This window comes from Papaver somniferum, chromosome 7 (assembly GCF_003573695.1).
Source record: "Papaver somniferum cultivar HN1 chromosome 7, ASM357369v1, whole genome shotgun sequence".
Lineage (NCBI taxonomy): Eukaryota > Viridiplantae > Streptophyta > Magnoliopsida > Ranunculales > Papaveraceae > Papaver > Papaver somniferum.
In genome coordinates, this window is record NC_039364.1 from 243241511 (window position 1) to 243249487 (window position 7977).

At 36.9% G+C, this 7977-nt stretch overlaps 1 long non-coding RNA gene across 2 annotated transcripts; it reads left to right on the top strand.

Annotated features, from left to right (window-relative positions):
- Positions 1–2790: 2790 nt before the first annotated feature.
- On the top strand, positions 2791–5342 carry LOC113300017. 2 transcript variants are annotated; one of them, XR_003335352.1, is made up of 3 exons: positions 2791–3896; positions 4391–4623; positions 4947–5342. It is a non-coding gene; the product is annotated as an uncharacterized LOC113300017 (long non-coding RNA). The 2 variants fall into 2 exon arrangements; XR_003335353.1 differs by having other exon boundaries at positions 4391–4618.
- The last annotated feature ends 2635 nt before the right edge of the window (positions 5343–7977 follow it).

A 7977-nucleotide genomic window follows, 5' to 3' on the forward strand; every position in this document is an offset into this window, starting at 1 on the left:
ATACATGTAAATTGATGGATTCGTCACGGCCAACTTTTGTTCTCGGATCCTGGTATGCGTACAATATGCAGAAATAGGCTTTGTTTAAGTTTTGGTAGAATATTCTGTAGGAATCTTACATGTAAATTGATGGATTCGTCGTTCTTACCAAGTTTTGACTTAGAGTAGTCCCTCACGTCCAGGTTTCATTTTCGGAGCCTGGTACGCGTACAATATGTAGAAATAAGGTTTGTTTAAGGTTTCGTAGAATATTCTGAAGGAATCTTACCTGTAAATGAATGGATTCGTCGTTCTTACCAAGTTTCCGACTTATAGTAGTCCACTCACGGACAAGTTTCGATCTCGGAGCCATGGTATGCTTACAATATGCAAGAATAGGATTTCTTTAAGATTTCGGGGAATATTTCGAAAGAAACTTACCTGTAAATGGATGGATTTATCGTTCTTACCAAGTTTCCGGCTTATAATGGTCTACTCAGGGCCAGGTTTCAATCTCAGAGCCAGGTTATGCATATAGTATGCCAAAATAGGGTTTGTTTAAAGTTTCGGGGAATATTCCAAAGGAACCTTACCTGGAAATTGATAGGTTCATCGTTCTTACGAAGTTTATGACTTATAGTAGTCCACTCACGCCAGGTTTCGATCTCGGAGCCAGAGTATGCGTACAATATGTAGAAATATGGTTTTTTTAAGGTTTCGTAGAATATTCTGAAGGAATCTTGCCTGTAAATGGATGGATTCGTCGTTCTTACCAAGTTTCTGACTTAGAATAGTCCACTCACCGCCAGGTTTCGATCTCGGATCCTGGTATGCATAAAATATGCAAAAATAGGGTTTGTTTAAGGTTCCGTAGAATATTCCGGAGGAATCTTACCTGTAAATGGATGGATTCATCGTTCTTACCAAGTTTTCTGCTTATAGTAGTCCACTCACGGCCATGTTTCGATCTCGGAGCCTGGTATGCGTTTAATATGTAGAAATAGGGTTTGTTTAAGGTTTCGTAGAATATTCTGAAGGAATCTTACCTGTAAATGAATGGATTCGTCGTTCTTACCAAGTTTCTGACTTAGAGTAGTCCACTCACGGCCAGGTTTCGTTCTCGGAGCCTGATATGCGTACAATATGCAGAAATAGGGGTTGTTTAAGGTTTCTTAGAATACTCCGAAGGAATCTTACCTGTAAATGGATGGATTTATCGTTCTTACCAACTTTATGACTTACAAAAGTCAACTCGCGGCCAGGTTTCGATCTCGGAGTCTGGTTTGGGGTTTGTTTAAGGTTTCGTAGAATATTCCGAAGGAATCTTATCTGTAAATGGTGGGTTAATCGTTCTTACCAAGTTTCTGACTTAGAGTAGTCCACTCGCGGCCAGGTTTTGATCTTGGAGCCTGGTATGCGTACAATATGCAGAAATATGGGTTGTTCAAGGTTTCGTAGAATATTCCGAAGGAATCTTACCTGTAAATGGATGGATTCGTCGTTCTTACCACGTTTCTGACTTAGAGTAGTCCACTTATGGACATGTTTCGATCTCAGAGCCTGGTTTGCATACAATATGCAGAAAAAGGGTTTGTTTAAGGTTTCGTAGAATACTCCGAAGGAGTCTTCCCTGTTAATGGATGGATTTATCGTTCTTACCAACTTTCTGACTTATAGTAGTCAACTGGCGGCCAGGTTTCCATCTCGGAGCCTGGTATGCATACAATATATAAAACTAGGGTTTGTTTAAGGTTTCGTAGAATAGTCCGAAGGAATCTTACCTTTAAATGGATGGATTCATCGTTCTTACCAACTTTCTGACTTAGAGTAGTTAACTCGCGACCATATTTCGATCTCGGAGCCTGGATTGCATACAATATGCAGAAATAGGGTTTGTTTAAGGTTTCGTAGAATATTCCGGAGGAATCTTACCTGTAAATGGATGGGTTCGTCGTTCTTACCAAGTTTCTGACTTAGAGTAGTCCACTCACGGCCAGGTTTCGTTATCGGAGCCTGGTATGCATACAATATGGAGAAATAGGGTTTGTTTAAGGTTTCATAGACTATTCGAACTTCAAACTTGATATTGAGCTTCATATTTATCGATTTCGATGATATCCTCCTGAGTTTGAAGTGATAATCCATCCAGAGCTTCTTGGTTCATAATTTGTATGCCGTTACACCACATTTGAAGTTCAAAACGACATTGAGCTTCATACTTATTTGAAGTCAGAACCCATCCGAAGCTTCTCGGTTCATAGTTTGTATGCTGTTATACCATATTTGAAGTTCGAATCGACACTGAGCTTCATATTTATCGATTTCGATGATGTATCCTTCTAAGTTTGAAGTCAGAGCCCACCCGAAGCTTCTTGGTTCATATTTTGTACGTCGTTATACCACATTTGAAGTTCATGACCTGTATGACTAGTCAAAATTGATTCATCACCTATGTGACCAGTTGAAATTCAAACCGGAAGCACAAAGAGAAAGCACAAAAAATCTTATTTTTTTTGCTTCATTCCCATATATTTTTGATTTTTTTTTATAACTGAAGGTCGATAATAATATCTTAAATTTATAGATATATTTTTTGAATTTTTTTTCATATCGAAAGTTGATAATAAAATCGAATAGAGGAGTTTGAACTAGCACAATGAGAAACACAAAAACAAAGAAAACACAAATTCTTCTCGATCCGTATGAGGCTAGCAAACTAAACTTAAGCCGTCCAGATATTTTCTCAATCTGTATGACGTTTACTTCTTTATTCACCGTCCAAAAATTTCACCTCACTTTCACATTCCCTTTCTCTTTTTCTCTTTTCTTTTTTCTTTTTCTTTCTCTAGCTGCGGCTATCTTCTTTTTCTTTTTTCTTCCCTCATCCTCCATTCACCAGATCTACTGAATGAGTTTTCATGTGATGAAATTGAACTGGGTTGCAGCCATGGATGATTGAGAACGAATTGAAGATGGGTTTGATTTTTATGGTGATGGAAGATGATTGGTGCTGCAAATTACAGATCGAGAGAGAGAGAGTTAGGGTTTGAAGCCGGGAATCAGTTTGTAGAAGTGATCGATGGTTGATGTTGGCAGTGACGAAGATGGTGGTATATTGAAGATGGGTTTGATCTAAAACCAGTTCTTTATTGAGGAAGAAGATGAGCTCGATTTCAAGAATTTGAGAGTTTGAAGATTCAGATGATTATCTTAGAAGATGAAATTGAAATTGAAGATGGGGTTTGAATCTAAGAGGCAGGAGGTGATTGAGGTTGAATCGGAGATGAAATTGAAGATTGGTTGAGTTCGAATTGTTGAAGGTCAGTGATAATGGAAGAGGTGTGGCTGCTGCTGTTAATGGAGATTGAGAGAATCAGGGAGGAAACGAGATTAAAGAAATGAAGATAGAAAATTATTGTTGCAGTCCGAAGGAAAGAACAAAGATGGGTTCCAGTCTAATTTGGGTTTGATGTTACCAGTGATAAATTGAGAAGACAGAATTGAAGAGAGAATCAAAGAAGAAATTGGGGGTTCGATTGGAGATTAATCAGGTATGTAAACAATGGGTTTGTGGTAGATTTGAATAAGACACAAAACAAAAGAAGATTGAGTTTTTGGTGCTGTAATGAGATTGAGGCAGTGATGCTGTTGATGGTGTTAACATTGAGCTGCAGTTCAAATTGGTTTTCATGTTGATTGTCATGGGTCAGTTGCAGGAGATTGGTGGTAGTGAATCGAATGCTAAGCAATGAATTGAATGGAGGAATGCAGTTTTGATAGAAGTGTGGTGCTGCAGGTGAACATGAAGACAAATCTGAGAAGTGTGGAGCTTCTTTGTTCATAATATTAATAACCCATTACCACCACCACGGCACCACCAAATCCTCAACAACAACAACCAGCTTATGATGTTACAGGTATCATGGTTTATGTTATTGAGCTGTGTAATCTATTAAATTTGAGGATTTTCAAGGTTTAGGTGAGAAAAAAGGCAATTTTTTGGATGTTTTTTCATATGGAGCAAGATCTGTGTTTTAATTTTGTAGTTGTTAGGTTGTTATTGTCACCAATGGCTTCAATTGAAGCTAAACATTGATTATTGTTCGCTCGAAGCTATATTTGGCATGGTTTTATTGTGCTTAGCTCGTTGGAAGGTGAAGCAAAGATGTATTCAGCAGGGTTTTATTGTGTTTAGAGTGGTAGTAAGGGTTTTAAATTGATTAAATACTAGATACAGATTGAATTGTGCAACCTTGCTAGTTTTCTCATTCATGGTTTTATAGTGTTGAGATGGCTGTTACGGTAATAATTTTTTTTTCTTGTTTCACAACTTCTAGTTGTTCACTAATGGAGTGTATTTTCTCAATCATTTGAAATTATATCTAAATGCTCTTTGTTTTTATGGACATAGAAAAATAGACCTCTTCTGATTGTGGCTGAGGATGTCGAAAGTGAGGCTTTGGATATGGTTATTTCCTTTGTAGATAAACTTAAATTTGAAATCAATGACTTGATTACGGTTATTTGAACTTAGCTCAATGTTTAAGTTTACATACAAAGGAAAGCAGTTCACATACAAAGGAAAACAGTTCAATGTTTGAGAACTTGGTGATGGATCTTTTTTTTTTGGTCCGACTCGGTAAGGTACTATTCTTTTCGGAATTGACCATCCTATAAGTTATATGGACTTGAATGCATGTTCTTATGACACTGGATGTCATGATATGCTTTCCATTGGAGTATAACATGGTTCTAAGTCCATTGCAGTATAACATGGTTCTAAGTCCATTGGAGTATAACATGATTCCAAATCAGTTCTGTAGGTATACAATTCTCTAGCATAACATGATTCTGGTGCCACTCTTTACTATTCATTATGTAACTCTTTACTATTCATATTGGTTGTTATTCTTGCTATTAAAGATGATTACAAGGTAACTGTGGTGATTACAAGCTGATGTTTGCAGTTGTTGCAAGGAAGCTACAGATGGTAGTGATGCTGTCTGAGGTGGTGGTGCAGTAAAATGGAAGAATGGTGCTGAGATGCAGGGAATGGTACATGGTGCTAGAGCTACAGTTGGAAATGGAAGTTCTAAATGGTGACACTGAATGTAATGGCTTGAGATGCTGAAATTGAAGCCGAAATGTACGCTTAGGTAAATGAATGTGGAGGATACAAAAGGCCAAGTCAGGCTCAGTTGAGAAAGGACAAGAAACTGGTGATTTGAAGTTAGCTAGGTAATGCAATTGGAGTGGCAGGTCTTGAATGAATGTAAATGTGTTACACTGGCAGGTTAATATGAAATTATGAATGTGAAATACTTTCGGCAATTCGATTTCAGCTATAATTTTTTTTTTCAAAATAGTTATATGCACACAACTGCTAATAAGTGTTGTGTTAAAAAAATTTACTACTCACCACAATGATTGTAAAAATAAATCCTGCAACATAAGTAGGAGTTGTTCAGTACAGTTAAACGACTCTAGGAAGTGTAATGATAGTAGTGTTCACAATACTAATAGATGTTGTCTTCCTGTTTTCAATCACACAGGATAGATATTGTGAAATACTTTCTTTACAACATAACTATGTGTTGTCCAAGATAGTTCCACAGCTCACACAAGAGACGTGTGAATCTTATTCATAATACTAGTGTTTGTTGTCACATATGTTTCATAATACTAGTGTTTGTTGTCACATATGTTTCCACGATACCCTACTTGTGTTGTCCAAGATATTCCTGCAACAAGTAAGGGTTGTGTTAGGCTTTCAAAAAAAATTGAAAGAGAACCACAACTTTGGCAAAATATTGTTGAACCATGAATCACATCACCCTTTACAATGCTTAGTCAAGTATTATAGAAAAACTTGGACTTTCTACGATACCCCACCTACATAACCCAGAAAATAGTGTTGTCGTAGGTGTACGACAATGCTGATATAGTGTTGTCAATGACGATTTTCCCCGTAGTGTAACTTACTAGGTTTCCATAATTAACTTTACCTCCATCACTATAGATTATTAGCAATCATCATCATCATCCTTTCTTCTTAGCTCTCTACTTAAGTTAAACTCTCTTTGGTTACTGATATAACTCTCTCACAAAAAAACTTTCCATCATAACCAATTACCATCTACTTTGCTCTCAAGGTTCTATTGACGATTAATTTCTCCATACTACCTTCTCTTTTCCTGTTATAACGAGCACACAACTCCACCATCTCTCTATGACTCAACTCTTTATTCTCCCTATCACTACAACACCAGCTTAAATAAAAAGAGAGATAAGTTTCAAAAAGAAGATATCTAATTCATTAACTAACTTAATTAGGTATTTAATTCAACCCTAACATAATTAACTATTAATTAATTAATCTAACTTAATTAATGAGTTTCTACTATTACTAATACTCAAAATTACTAAGAGGTAAAATTTTTACTAATTAAAGGTTCAGGTCAAAGTCCAGTCGGTTCAACGGTCGAAAAGTCAACGGTCAAAGGTCAAAGGTCAAAAGCTTTTCCGATACGAACTTCCGCGTGCGATATCTTCCCCGTCCGACGTCCGATTGACCCGTTCTAGTAGTCCATTTTGCATAACCTTTCGAGATCTATCCGATGGTACTAGTCTCATGTCTAGATTATTGCTTTATTAATTTATATTAATTTTTGTTCATATTTGATTAATTGAGTTATTAGCGGTTAAATCATCTCTTGACCGGTTTAATAACGTTGACGTGCTTTAGGGGTCCTTACATTCTCCCCACTTTATAATATTTTCGTCCTCGGAAAATCGATCCATCCTCCAGGTCTTCAAAACTCCTCACCTTATAGAGAAATACTATCTCTCGACTAAGTGCAAGTACTGCTCATACTTACAGGCGCGCGAAAAACTAACTCATGTCAAATGAGTTCGAAAAAACATGAAATGAAACACAAACCTATATGGATTTCTACAATGAAAAACTACATTTTTGTCTCTAAGCTCTCTGTATTAATTTCTATTTCACAAGATGATTGTCTCTAATTACAAGGGAGAATCCTATGAATCATTTTAAGTGAAAGTAGAATCACCTGTTTTCTAATAGAAATACATCTTCCTTCTGTTAGAGCATTGCTCGGTCGAACTCGCATTCTTTGCTATCTCAAGCATGTTTGTCAATGCTAGTGATCAAAACTATAAGTCTTGATTTCTAGTCTATTATAGCTAAGTCTCGGACTAGGATAGAAAGTGTAGTTGAGCTCTCAAGGACTTCATGGCGATTCATCATACAAGTTGAAAAACTACTCAAGGAACTGGTGGAACTTCTCGACAAAAAGGTATGTGAAGACTTGAACTTATCTGTCACTCAAAAGTCTATCTACTCTATCTTCTACTTCTTGAGACAAAAATTCGTATGCTATATATATAGACTTAGATTATACACATTTGGTATTTCGAGCCGAGTATACCTCGCCTATCTATATCTCGAAATATGTGTTGGTAAGATTTTCGCTTCGACCAAGTTTATCTTTACCTAGTGACGAAAGTCATGATATGTTTCAATCATCTTGAAAATTGCTTTGATGAGAAATGGTGTAACAACTATATAACGTTCTCTAAGAATGTTTCAATGATTGAAATGAGAGTTTAGATTACATAACCAATGATGGACATAAGCATTGTTGTGGAAACACATTTATGTATAAGTCTTATTCCTTGAACCAAGTTTGCGAACTTTGTTGATCAAGAGAAACCATAAGAATGGCTTGTTTCCAAGTCTGCGAACTCAGTCCGCGAACTGCCGAAGTTCTCAAACCCGAGAATTTCTGCTGGAGTTGACGAACTACTTGCGTGAGCTAAGTCCGCGAACCCAGTCCGCAAACCGGCGGCAGGTCTCTTGCCGAGATTTTCTGCTAGAGTTTGTAAACTCTGCCAGTTGCTTAAGTCCGCGAACCTAGTGTGCGAACTTAAGAAGGTTATATATCTGAAGATGATTTCTGAACTTAAACTTTAAAA